Source organism: Lactuca serriola, chromosome 5, assembly GCF_051521515.1.
Source record: "Lactuca serriola cultivar US96UC23 chromosome 5, Lser_US96UC23_V15, whole genome shotgun sequence".
In the NCBI taxonomy this organism is placed as follows: domain Eukaryota; kingdom Viridiplantae; phylum Streptophyta; class Magnoliopsida; order Asterales; family Asteraceae; genus Lactuca; species Lactuca serriola.
In genome coordinates, this window is record NC_136412.1 from 136377244 (window position 1) to 136390290 (window position 13047).

Here is a 13047-nt window from a genome sequence, read left to right on the forward strand (position 1 = left end):
CCATTTGGTAACATTTTAATGTTTAAAGGGGGAGCAACACTTGGTTTGTAAGACTAAAATTTCTAGCCATGCATACCCTACCCCTCTCTCTCTCTCTCTCTCTCTCTCTCTCTCTCTCTCTCTCTCTCTCTCTCTCTCTTTATATATATAACAAAACCGTTACTAACGGTTTGGTTTCATGGTTTGGGCTTTTTAGGCCTATTTTAGTCGAGTCCATTAGATTATTAAAAAAAAACTACTATATTGTTACAACAAAAAAAATCTACCAAAAAACTGCCAAAAAAAACAACAATATTGAAGCTGTCAAATCTGACAAAAAACTGCCAAAATTTGTTAAAAAACTAAAATATTAAAGTTTTCAAAACTGCAAAACAATAAATAAAAAGCACTAAATGAAAATTAGGATTGGGCTGGAGTGGGTTTTAATTTTATTATCTAACTAGGGAAGTATCCCCCTTTGCGGGGTTGGATTTGGCGAACATATAGACAAACAAAAAGATTTTATAGAGCTACATTACATTAAACTAATTTCAACTTGCATAACATCTATCAATTAATAATCATACTTTGAAAAACAAACAAACACAGCCAAAAAATCCGTAAAAGAAATAGCCATTTCCTCATTTTTTTTTCAACTTGGGAATCTCTTCTATGCCCCACAATCACCACAACAAGTCCTGATGCTTGAAATAAATCATTCTTTTCTAACATAAAGTGGTGATCATATAGTGATGTATGTGTATATGCATAGAAAGGAAATGACGATTCTTTACCTTGCCATATTTCTCAATAAAGGTATCAACTTCAGAGGCAATTTCAGAATTGTTTGTGCGATTGCTTTTCCATCAATGATGGTGGCCTTATGATCTACGTGCAATGCCATGGCCATTAGGTTGTGTATTGGTAATCATTAAACACACTATATATAAGCTATGTTTTTTTTTTCTAAATTGAATAAACAGTTTGAATGTGACTAAATGACCATTTTACCCTTACATTGTAAAGAAACAAATTTCATGATGTTCATCAATTTTAATGTAAGAGTAGTTGATGGAGAAAAAAAGAAATACAATTACAAAGAAACAAAGTAAAAAACCTCCTCAATGTGACTAAATGACCATTTTGCCCTTACATTATAAAGAAACAAATTTCATGATGTTCATCAATTTTAGTGTAAGAGCAGTTGATAGAGAAAAAAAAAAGAAATACAATTACAAAGAAACAAAGTAAAAAACCTCCTCAATGTGACTAAATGACCATTTTGCCCTTACATTACAAAGAAACAAATTTAAAGATATTCATCAATTTTAGTTGAGAGGAAAAAAGAAGAAATACAATTAGGTTAAGGGATAATGACTTGAAAGGGTAACGAACTTTCGACTTTGTTCACATTTAATCACTAAACTTTTTTTCGTTATCTATTTGTCATTGAACTATTGAAACTGTTCACATTTTACCCTTATAACCGGCTGTTACCGATCATAAGGGTAAAAAGTGAACAGTTTCAGTAGTTTAGTGGCAAATAGATAACGAAAAAAAGTTTAGTGACTAAATGTGAACAAAATCGAAAGTTCGTTTCCCTCTAAAAAGTTCAATGGCTAAATGTGAACAAATTTCCTATTGTATTATGTTTTAGCAAATTATTTATTTTTGTTTAATTGTAGCAACATTTGTTGATGAAGAAATCTATGAAATAAAAAAAAATAAAAAAATAAAATAAAAAAAAAAAAAAAAATGTAACATCCGGATTTCCAGGTATCATAATTTAAGTATTTTTCTTTTGATTTAAGAAGAGAGACTCGACAAGTTGACGCCTCAACTCGTCGAGTAAGGTCGCGACTGATGACTCGGATTAATGAATGGACTCGACGAGTCGGTGAGGCGACTCGACGAGTATGTGCTCTTGGCAGAAACCCTAAATCTTTGGGCCCGAGCCATATTTAAAGGCACTTATGGCCTTCAATTTCGACTACCTTTCCCATAAGTGAGAACCATAGCGAGCTTGAGTGTGTAAAGTGAGAGGAAGTGCTATCTTGAGCTTTTTGGTGTGATTTTGCAAGAAAGGAGAAGAGTTCCAACAAGAGGGACCAAGGAAGGTTATTGTTCTGAGTTATTCAAGCAAGGATCTTCATTCTGAGGTACAAAAATGAACCCATTCCTTCCCTATTGTGTAGATTCCATTTTGGGGTTAGGGCTTGAATCACTCCATCTTTGGGGTTTTGAATGCCTCAAACCCCTCTTGCAAGTTTGTGTTATAGATCTGGACCCTTCTAGGGACAGAGAGCCGAGAATATGAAGCTTTAGTAGAGTAAACCTTGGGGTTTGAAGTTAGGAATTTGGACCCTTCTAGGTCCAGAGAGCCAAGAATATGAAGCTTTAGTAGAGTAAACCTTGGGGTTTAAAGTTAGGAAGCATTTATGGGATTTTTATGGTATATATAGTTACTTTCATCTTACACATAGATATGAAGTATTTTATATAAATTACGTGCTATGTGTGCATATTATTTGAATACTTGCTGTCTATGCTGGATGAACGATTTTATACATGTTTTAAAAGATTTAAACGATATATTTATTTTATATCTACAAATATGTTGCGGATGAAACATGGGTAGATGAAATAGTTGGTGTGTGATGAAATAAAATGATGAGAGATAGGTGATGATAGAAAGGTGATAATAATTAGGTAAATAGATGATGATGAATAGGTGATGTAGGATGAAAGGAGATACCATAACCTTAACCGGCAATGTAGCGATGTAGTCATTTACCAGAGTGTAGATGGCGACCACGGACTATTGTAGACAACCCAGTGGAAACACCAACAGGCCCATGACCTGTAGGTGATGAATTACGAGTTCAGGTGATGTTGTAACTACGTATTCATGCGATGATACTCTAACCCCTTACTATGAATTACGAGTTCAAACGAAGTTGTAACTACATATTCATGGGATGTCACAAATTCCGCATGCTAAACCAATGATCATAATTCACATCAGTAAGTAAAATGTGAACACTTTCAATAGTTCAATGACAAATAGATAACGAAAAAAAGTTTAATGACTAAATATGAAAAAAGTCGAAAGTTCGTTACCCTTTCAAGTCATTATCCGTTAGGTTAAAAGCTAATATCTTAATAAATTATGTCCAGATTAAGTCAAAAAGAAACAACCAATTAGAGATATTAACTTACAGCACTATTTGTGAATATCTGAACCTTTTTTTCCCTGAGAAATACTTATGTCTGCAAATATTTTTTAACAAATATGAATTTTATAAATGGAAAAACTAAATCTTTATAACCAATAAAGAAATGTGGGTATATACCATCATCGATTCCTTCTTTCTCCCAACAGAGATCCAAATATGGCACAACTTTTTTATTCACTTGGGCTAACATGCACTGTTGAATATTGCCAACATAAGCCGATTCGCACATAAGAGTCATTTTGTGCCAAATTATTTACAAAATTTCTTAACAATAAAAAAAATATTTATTCATCTAATGAGTGAATCAACACCTCTCATCCTCCTTGCAAAACAATATATGAAATACATTTCACCTGAAAAAGTTTTTATTTTCTAACTTTTCAAATATAAAAGTAAAATTTAGCAACTTAACAGTTAATTCTTCTTAATTACGAGCGATTAAAGTGGATATTTCACAAGTAACATTCATAAAACAAAACTGTTAAACGAGTGAGCCAAATAGAAAGTTTTATTGGTTTATAGAAAACATCATTTCATTTACATGTTACATAAGATTCACTTGTAGCCTTACATTCACATTCTTCATATATGGCTCTGTGAAATCATCGACTTAATTCAGGCCACAATCATCATCTCAATTTCTGCCTGTTCCATGTATCACATGTAAATTGGTATTAAAAATTAAACATCGATAGGTATACTTAACACATTTAGGGGCTCTCTTTCCAAAAAACAATTTGACAATATTAATCAGTTTACACTATATTCATCAATTTTAAGGAGGAAACAAATAGGTAAAATGTTAATATAGTCTATGTTTAAACATCTTTTACCTAGCTTGTATAGCTCCTTAGTTTTTGTATTTCATGGTTTCCTTCTCAAACCCAATTGTTGGGAATTGTTTGGCATACTCCTCCATGTCATGGCGGAGCTTTGAAAGCTCTGACTGAAAGGTGCTCGACTCCATTGCCGCCACAAAGTCCTTCAATTTTGTCCCTTTTTCACAAAAAATAAAAACATAATTCAAAAATCACCATAGTTACAATTTTGTCCTACCGACATCACTCCAACAAGAGTCTTGCAGATTGTCCTTAGGGTGTTAATCCATGATCTTCATTTCTATGAGAAATATCTAGCTCTAGAGATAAGTCTATGTGGTAAAGTCAAGGTCATGCTCTTTCATATTTTAGAAGGAACCAAGCCAATGCAAACCATGAATTACAGAGTAATTTTACAATGAAGAGGCCAAACAATTGTTACCAAAAGATTGTGTCTCATCAAGTGATTTTCTCAAAAAAAAATCCTTAATTTCTTAAGAATATCAGATGAAAACGTATTTTTATAATCAACAGGCGAAATAATGGTTACCACCAAACTGTAAGTCTTTTACGAAAATTTTATTTCTGTTTTTTTGTACGTCAGACAGATCAAGGATCATATCAAATAATAGAAACATATTACCTTCTTTTTGGGCATTTCCACAAACACCTCATGTGCATTTTACTTCAACATATTAACAGCTAATATAAACCATTTTTTTCAAGTTGAACATCTTGATACCCTTGATAATAGCTGTTGAAAACAATGGTGTAAGGTCTTGAAAAATGTATAGATTGAAAGGTACACATGAATTCGGATCTTCTTCTGGAATAAGCTGAATAGGAGCCCAACTTTACTCTTTTTCCTCCAGTGTTTTGTACCAGATGCAGTTACATACGTCTGAAAAAAAAGGTAATTTATTGGATAGAAGAGAAAGAAGAAGGTAGTAGGGAAGCAAAAAATGTGTCAGGAAAAGAAGCAGAGGTGACGGAAGGGGATTGACCTACCTGCCTCATTGATGTTCTTTCCCTGGAAAGCTGAACTGATATGCAACTGAGAGAAGGCGCGAATGATTGAAATCGATTTTAGGGCTTCTGTCGGGCACCACCGGTAGAGATATATGCGATTAGGTATGGCAGCAATGGTCCGCCGTCGTCTTCTCCCACCTGTGATAATATCGAATAGAGTCAGAAGGAAATACAAACGAAGCCGATGAGAAGGAGAAATCAAGAAGAAATGAATATAAGGAAGCGGTAGTCCGTCGTTTCCCATTGTTTTCTTGGAGGACGACACCATCTCACTTCTTCCTGTCTCCCTCTCGATCTCCTCCAATTTCTCTATGTTGGTCTATTCCAGTGGACCAAAAAACACACAATCGATTGAAAAGTCGAATGAGGTGAGAAGGAACCGATACGTGTAACAGAAACAAAAGGTGGATGCGGTGGCTGTAACCATGGGAGAGAACGGAAATCGGACAGAGCATGTAACATATGGAGTTTCAGATTGAGATTTGGAAGATCTTTGTCTCAATTTCGTGCTTTGATTCTGATTTTGATGAATGAACAAAAGAGAGTGGATGAGGAAATATCCAGTTGTTTGATTTAATGGAGGTAAAGAGAAAGAGGGAGACGGAGAGGCGGTGACGTTTCTCTCAAAGAAGCGTTACAGTATCCGAAGGAGATATTTGGGTCAGTAGAAGTGAGTACACATGGTGGAACATTCCCATTCGAGGAGAAAACAGTGAAGATGAATAGGCAAACACGTACCATTAAAGCCTTAGGCCATATGGTATACCGGTCGTGGTTGAGCTGGCCACGAACAACGGCCGTGCATACCGTCCCGTTGGTTTGTGGTAGCTCGTTTTCGTGGTCTTTCGTGTTCCATACAACGGACGTAAACGATCAATAGAATCGAAGCCCACATTTGACCATTTTTTATAGCTGTTCAACGACTACTTTGGTTTAAAAAAAATTTGCCCATTTTATTTACTTATAAATACAACACCTTAACTTCTTAATTTTTACAACATTCTTTTCTTTCTCTATACACAAACTACACACTACATTTTCACAACAAAAAACCATGGATCCCGACTATGGAGTCACCTCAAGGCGGTTTTATCAATCTACTTTAAAGTTGTTCCCCTATCCAACAAACATCACTTTTCCAACAACAATATCAACATTTTCCGTCTTTCCAACAACAAAAAATGCAACAACAATACCAACAATTTCAACAATTTCAACAACTCCAACAACAATCGTTACAACAACAACCACCACTTTCACCGGATTTTGTTGCGGAAATACAACCTTCACCACCACCTCAACCAAAAAAGAAAAAAGGAAAAAAATCGGTCCGACCCACTACCACCCAATAAAGGGTCCCATGGACAAAAGAAGAAGAAGAAAAGTTAGTGGAGGCATGAGTGGCGGCTTCCGAAGATCCAATTGTAGGAGATAGTCAGCCTTACGGAAGTTTTTGGGAAAAAGTCCGAGCCATTTTTTACGAGTTAATGGAAAGTGAAACTCGAAATGTCGATCAAATTACGTCGAAATGGCAAGATATTCGACTAAAATGCATCGAGTTTGGAGGAATCTACAACAACCTCCTAAACATACATAAAAGCGGCTCGAACGATTTTGATGTTTTCAAGGCGGCCATAGACCAATTTGAAAAAACAACGCCAACACGCAAAGCTTTTCCATATATGAAACCGTGGCTAAAATTGAAAGACGCCCCAAAATGGAAAGAGCAAACGGAAGGAACTTCCCAATCTTCCGGTTCAAAGCGTTCGAGAAACCCCAATGGAACTTCTCAACAATCGGACGGCCGAACACACATCGACATCAACGACGATCCGATAGATCTTGAAAACGACCAACCTCTTCGTCGGCCCATTGGAAGAAATTAAGCAAAAAAAGCGGCGTCAACATCTTCGAATTATAGTGTTATGGATATGGTTGGCGATAAATTTGATCGATATGTGCAACTTCAAGAAACGAAGGTCGAGGTGATGACTCGGATGGAACAAAAAATAATCGAAGCACAATCATCATTTCAAGAGGCATAAGAGACACTCCAAACAAAAACCGATATGGAAATCTTGAAAATGAAAGCGGACGACCTCGAGGGCGAAGACTTGGAACTTTTCCAAGCGATGAAAGAGTCGGTTTGAGCCCGACGTATGTCACAACTGGCAAAATTAGGTTAAGATGAATTCCTGAACAATATAATCTCATTGTATAAACCCAAAACTCGATCCAATAAGCCAAGCCCAATAATTTTTGGGCTATAACCCATAAATTCTCAACCCAATACTCTTAATGGACCGAACCCTTCTTATTGGGCCCTAGTGAGCCAATAAGCCCTCAACTTAGTTCTTTTGGGCCATAAGACATTCTTATTGGGCCTTTGGGCTGAAAACATATACCAAGACTTCGTTAGTTGGGCCGGGAATTAATATTGTTGGGCCCTTTGAAACCAAAACCCATTTGTTAAACTTTGATGGGCCGAAAATTCTTTTTGGGCCAACCAAAAATCAGAAATTATCTCTTGGGCCAACCTTGGGCCGAATACCTCTCCAAAACTCAGTTAACCCATTATTAAAAAAAAGAAAAAAAAAAGATAAGATGAAGATCATACAAGTGCCACCTCAATATTATACTCCATGCATCCATACATATTGTCCAACAAACAACTAGGAACTTCACATCAACCCTACCTAAAGTCAACCTCTACTACCCCCTTATCCTCTCTCCACTCTTCATTTCATACTCACACAATTACCTCATTTCTCTCTCAAACTCAAAGAAACTCCCTCATTCTTTCCTTCAAAATTCGTGACTTTGTGTGTGGTTTCAAGAAGTTCTCTTCTAGCCTTCATAACTTGGTAAGTTCTAGACTAAAACTCAAGTGTTTACTTCAATATATGCTAAGATCTTTCCCTTACACCCTCTTTTTCGTGAATATGGACCTTAGAACCACCTTCATTTCAAGATCTCACCAAAAACACTCAAGTTAGGTTCAAAGCTTCATCTCCTTCTTCATCTACATCTTAAAAACCCCAAGGTGAGTTCATACCCCCTTGTTTTTGGTTTTATAATGTTTTTGGGGGAGAATACAAGTGCTTTTGTGCTACATATATGTATATATGCATGTTTATGTGTTTAACTTTTAGATCTTTACTTGAAAATGAAGTTTATCACTTGGATCTTCATATAAACCTTGAGAAAAGTATGTGTCGTCACATATAATACTTGTAAACTTGTAGATCTGGTATTTATCCACTTAAAATAGCAAAAACAAGTGTTGTGAACAAACTTAGATAACTTAAACTCAAAAATCAGCCCTTGACAGAAAAGTTTTACTCCAATCTCGAACTGATTTGACTTCCTTAATGGTAATATTTTTAAAACTGTTTTACATGCAAAAAGTTTAGGCTATTACCTTTAAAATGACTACTCTCACGTTTTCATACGATTTTTCTACTATTTTTGGAGAATTTTACAAAACTGCCTATCAGATTTGAAATAATTTCGGACCAACCTGTGAAGGTGAGCAATTTCACACTTGTTAGAGGTGAATAAAAGTTATGAGAAAAATTGTGGACAAAGTAGACAAAATTTCCAAACTTCCAGAATTTACGGATCCAAATTTCGACTTACGATGACTTTTCTACAAATTTTCCAAAAACTAGGTCGGAAAAGCCCAAAACCAGAAAAATGTGTATTTTCACAAAAATCAAGCCAAAAACGACATTTTTGACAAAAATGAGTTTAAAATGTTATTTTTACCACAAACTAGTCAAAAACACAAGTTTTGAACAAAATGGGGGCTAAAGTGTTATTTTTACTATAATTGGGCCTTAATTGAAGACTTTATGGCTTATAGGGCCAAGAACGTCATTTTTACAAAAAGTGGGCTTTTTATATCAATTTTGTAAATAAGCGAGCTAAAATAAACAAAACAATAACAAACGGGTTAAAAACGATTTTCTTATCCTTACTGGGCCTGGAAATGGTATACATGTTAAGTGAGTCTTAGTGTCCTTTTACATGTATATTGGGCTCAGGGTAGACATTCACATTCTTTTGTGCCTGAAAATAATAGATACGTATAGCGGGCCTTAGTTGTCCACTGACATGTTTATTGGGCCTGAGAATGAGTTTTATATGTCTTCTTCTTTCTTTTCCGTGTAAATTTTTGATTAAGGATCTAGTGAGACCTGTCGGTTGGCACCTTTGAGTGTACAATCGTAGTCTGTAGTTATAAACAGAGTTTCCTGAAGGGAAAGCGAGAGTTTGTGTATAGATCTATACGGGGGTGACACCCTAGACCTGAGTTGTTCGCTACAGTTAGACTAGGCCAGTCTAGGGTGACAAAAACCTTATCATATTCCAGCGGCGTCCCAAAGACGCAAAGACAGGCGAAATTGTCATTATTATGTATGGTTATAGCGACTCACTTAGAGGAATTAACGTTATAAGATTTACGGGAAACTATTCTATTTTCTTTTTGGGATAAAACAGGAAACCATTCTAATTTCTTTTTGGGGTAAAACAAGAAACCATTATATTTTCCTTTTGGAATAAAACGGAAAACCTTCTTTTTGATAAAACAACAATCTATAAGCATCGGTACGCAACCACCGGGGTTGAGATTTCAGCATTATCTATTGCAGAAAACACCGGGTTATCTTGAAATCATTCTCTTTCTATCTTTGTAACCATTAACACACATGCATTAATATAAGATCGGACACAAATATTTCAAACCATTTCTTTTTAGAAAGTATCGGATATTTTTAAAAGCACTTTTAAAACGATTCTAAACAAGTACAAAATCCATTTTTATTCAAAACTACTTATGAACTCGCCAACTTTTTAGTTGATGCTTTTCAAAACGACTTGTATTCTCAGGAATTCCAGTAGCAGGTAATAAGTTCGACTATAAGATCAAGTGGTGCGACTTCAAGAAATTTTACTTTCTTACTTTTGTGTAACTGATGAACAAGATTCAATATGTAAACTATGTAAGTGTGTATTTCCAATGTATGATGTTTGGTTGCTATGTTTCATTCATATTCAATTGTTATGATACTGTACACGAAGTCGTCCGCCCCCGGACGTTTCCGCCGTCCTGGTTCGAGGGTGTGAGAGGTTGGTATCAGAGCATTGTTTATAGTGAACTAGTATATATAACCATACAAGATATACAACTATAAATACAACGGGACTAAAACACTCTGACTAAAAGTATACCTTAAGAATATAAGTATCTTCTGAAAGTATACATAATTGCTAGAACCGTATCATAATAAGAACAAAACAAAAAGCATTTAGATGTTGAACACTACAGTCAAACCTGGGCAGTTATGTAATCATATCTGGGATAAATATAGCCTGATCAAATATATTTATTTGAGATACAACCAACATGTGCTTGGTAGTGAGGGTAGCGTTGCAACGAGTCTAAAACTTATCGACCTTACTGATGGGTTTTAGCCATATGAACATTCCTATGTGCACATGCAAACCCTAATGCTTGGATCTAGGTTTCTCTAATTAAACATGCATTCAATCCAAGACTTCTAATGGCTAATTGACTATAATAACATTATGAAATCAGAGTTAGAAGTATACCTTGAATCACTTGCTTGATCTTCTTGTCCTTGGAGCTTTAGAGTCACAATTGTCACCCCTCTAATGGCTTACAAACACCAACTAGCAAGAGGATGATTTAAGAGAGAGGAGAGGGAAGAGAAATCGGCCAGGGTTTCTTTCTAAAGCACAAGTGCCGATTTCCATAACCCTTGGGGTCCTTTTATACTTGTAAGGCTCCTAGGGTTTCACCCTTAAACCCTAATTGGATAACTTAGGCCCTAAGCAATCCTAATCCCTTTCATGATAAGCCTTGGACGATTTTAAGTCCTATCCAAAGTCCTTAAAACCGGCCACCCTTTATCCATAAGGGATTTATAGCCCAAAGTACAACTATCACACAATTGACAGTTTATGCCCCTTTATTCAATTAATCTCTTTAAGTCACCAAATTAATTTCTAATTAATTTATGACTTATATTAATCAAACAATAATATTATTATTCCTTATATTATTCTCATAATATATTAATAATATTCCTTCTCTCATAATAAATCATCCTGTCAAGTTGCTATGGTGAAGGCAACCCAAAAGGACCATGCACAACCGGGTCAAATACTTGCCTAATATAGTTGCAGCCTTAGACACTATTCCAACAGTCTCCCACTTGGATAAGTCTAGTAACTATATATACAAGTATAATCCGATTAGCAATCGTAGCTCTTAAAGACACTGTCAAACTCTGATCTAATCAATCTTGTCCTTTAGATAAGGGATCGTACAGTCCTCTGTTTAGATATCATGCAGGCAATTCTATGGAACAATTAGTCTAGCATTTGGTTTCTCGATCTCCAATTTATTTGACATAGAACTTAATCGAACACATCAATTCAGTTCTGACCGGGCCCGGCACATAAGTCAAATCAAATCATCGAGCGGCCGAGATATCACTTTTACCCTCTTAGGATAAAAGTAACAGATAAACTTCGACTTATATGCATTTACTTATTCATTAATCAACTATACACAACAATGTGTTTTATAACATCAAGTTACTGATGCGGTTTCGGATTATCAATGTACAACCAATTAACAAATAACAAACCATATATCTTGGTTTTAAGACCATATGATATTATCGTCTTGCGATCACCCTTTATTCACATTCCATAAGGTGATTCCAGCAAGCGCGGGTTTGTTCCAATGCTCAAAACTATTTCATAAGCACTCATGAACGTCGCAACAAACTTTTGCTATGTATAATACCATTTAGACAATCTACACACCAATTCATGACAATCTTCATTCATACCTACTTCCAATATATGAACGATTGTGGACAATTTGAATAATTCGATTATTCTTAATAAGCTCAATTATTCTGGAAGTCAAAACATGCAAAGTGAAACAATAGTTAAACAATTAACATAAGACAGTAACATTACTCATAAATAATACTCTTTTATTTAATCATCAAATGTTAATTACATTTATCTATTACACGTTTCCAATACTACTATCTAATCTATACTAATATCATCCTTCAGCCCAATACTCCTAGCATGCTGCAAGTGCTTAACCCTACTCAGTCCCTTCGTAAGCAGATCTGTTGGGTTATCTTCTGATGATATCCTCTTTACTACGAGTTGTCCTTCTTCTACACGATGTCTAATAAAGTGATATTTTCTGTCGATATGTCGAGATCTACCATGATCCCTCGGTTCCTTGGTCAAGGCAACAGCTCCTTCATTATCACAGAAAATCTCCATTGGCTCCTTTATGGTAGGTACAACTCCAAGATCACCAATGAAGTTCTTTAACCATATTGCCTCCTTCGACGCTTCGCTCGCTGCAATGTACTCTGATTCACACGTTGAATCAGCTACGGTTTCCTGCTTGGAACTTTTCCAAGTTATTTCTCCTCCATTCAGGGTAAAGACCCATCCCGACTGCGAACGGTAGTTGTCCCTGTCGGTCTGAAATCTGGCGTCACTATACCCTCGCACCTTCAAGTCATCACTCCCTCCGAGGACTAAGAACCATTCCTTCATCCTCCGAAGGTACTTAAGGATATTCTTAACCGAAATCCAATGGGCTCTGCCAGGGTTCCCTTGATATCTACTAACCATGCTCAAAGCAAAGGCTACATCAGGGCGAGTACAAGTCATAGCATACATGATTGAGCCAACTGCGGAAGCGTATGAAACTCGGCTCATTCCTGCTATCTCAGCTTCGGTACTCGGACTTTGAGTCTTACTCAACTTGGCATTACTTTGTATCGGTAATTCTCCCTTCTTTGAGTTTTCCATACTAAAACGTTTTAGTACCTTCTCCAAGTAAGTATTCTGACTAAGTCCAATTAGTCTCTTACTTCTTTCTCTTACTATCCTTATTCCCAAAATGTAAGAAG

General features: G+C 35.9%; 1 long non-coding RNA gene across 3 annotated transcripts; it reads right to left on the reverse strand.

Annotated features, from left to right (window-relative positions):
* Positions 1–483: 483 nt before the first annotated feature.
* On the reverse strand, positions 484–5784 carry LOC145053011 (uncharacterized). Of its 3 annotated transcripts, none has more exons than XR_013684315.1 (7): positions 5042–5784; positions 4677–4934; positions 4049–4211; positions 3787–3860; positions 3333–3408; positions 3199–3249; positions 484–867 (listed from the first exon to the last, which is right to left on the reverse strand). It is a non-coding gene; the product is annotated as an uncharacterized LOC145053011 (long non-coding RNA). The 3 variants fall into 3 exon arrangements; XR_013684316.1 differs by lacking the exon at positions 484–867 and adding an exon at positions 1738–2839; XR_013684314.1 differs by lacking the exons at positions 484–867; positions 3199–3249; positions 3333–3408 and having other exon boundaries at positions 3706–3860.
* Positions 5785–13047: the final 7263 nt, after the last annotated feature.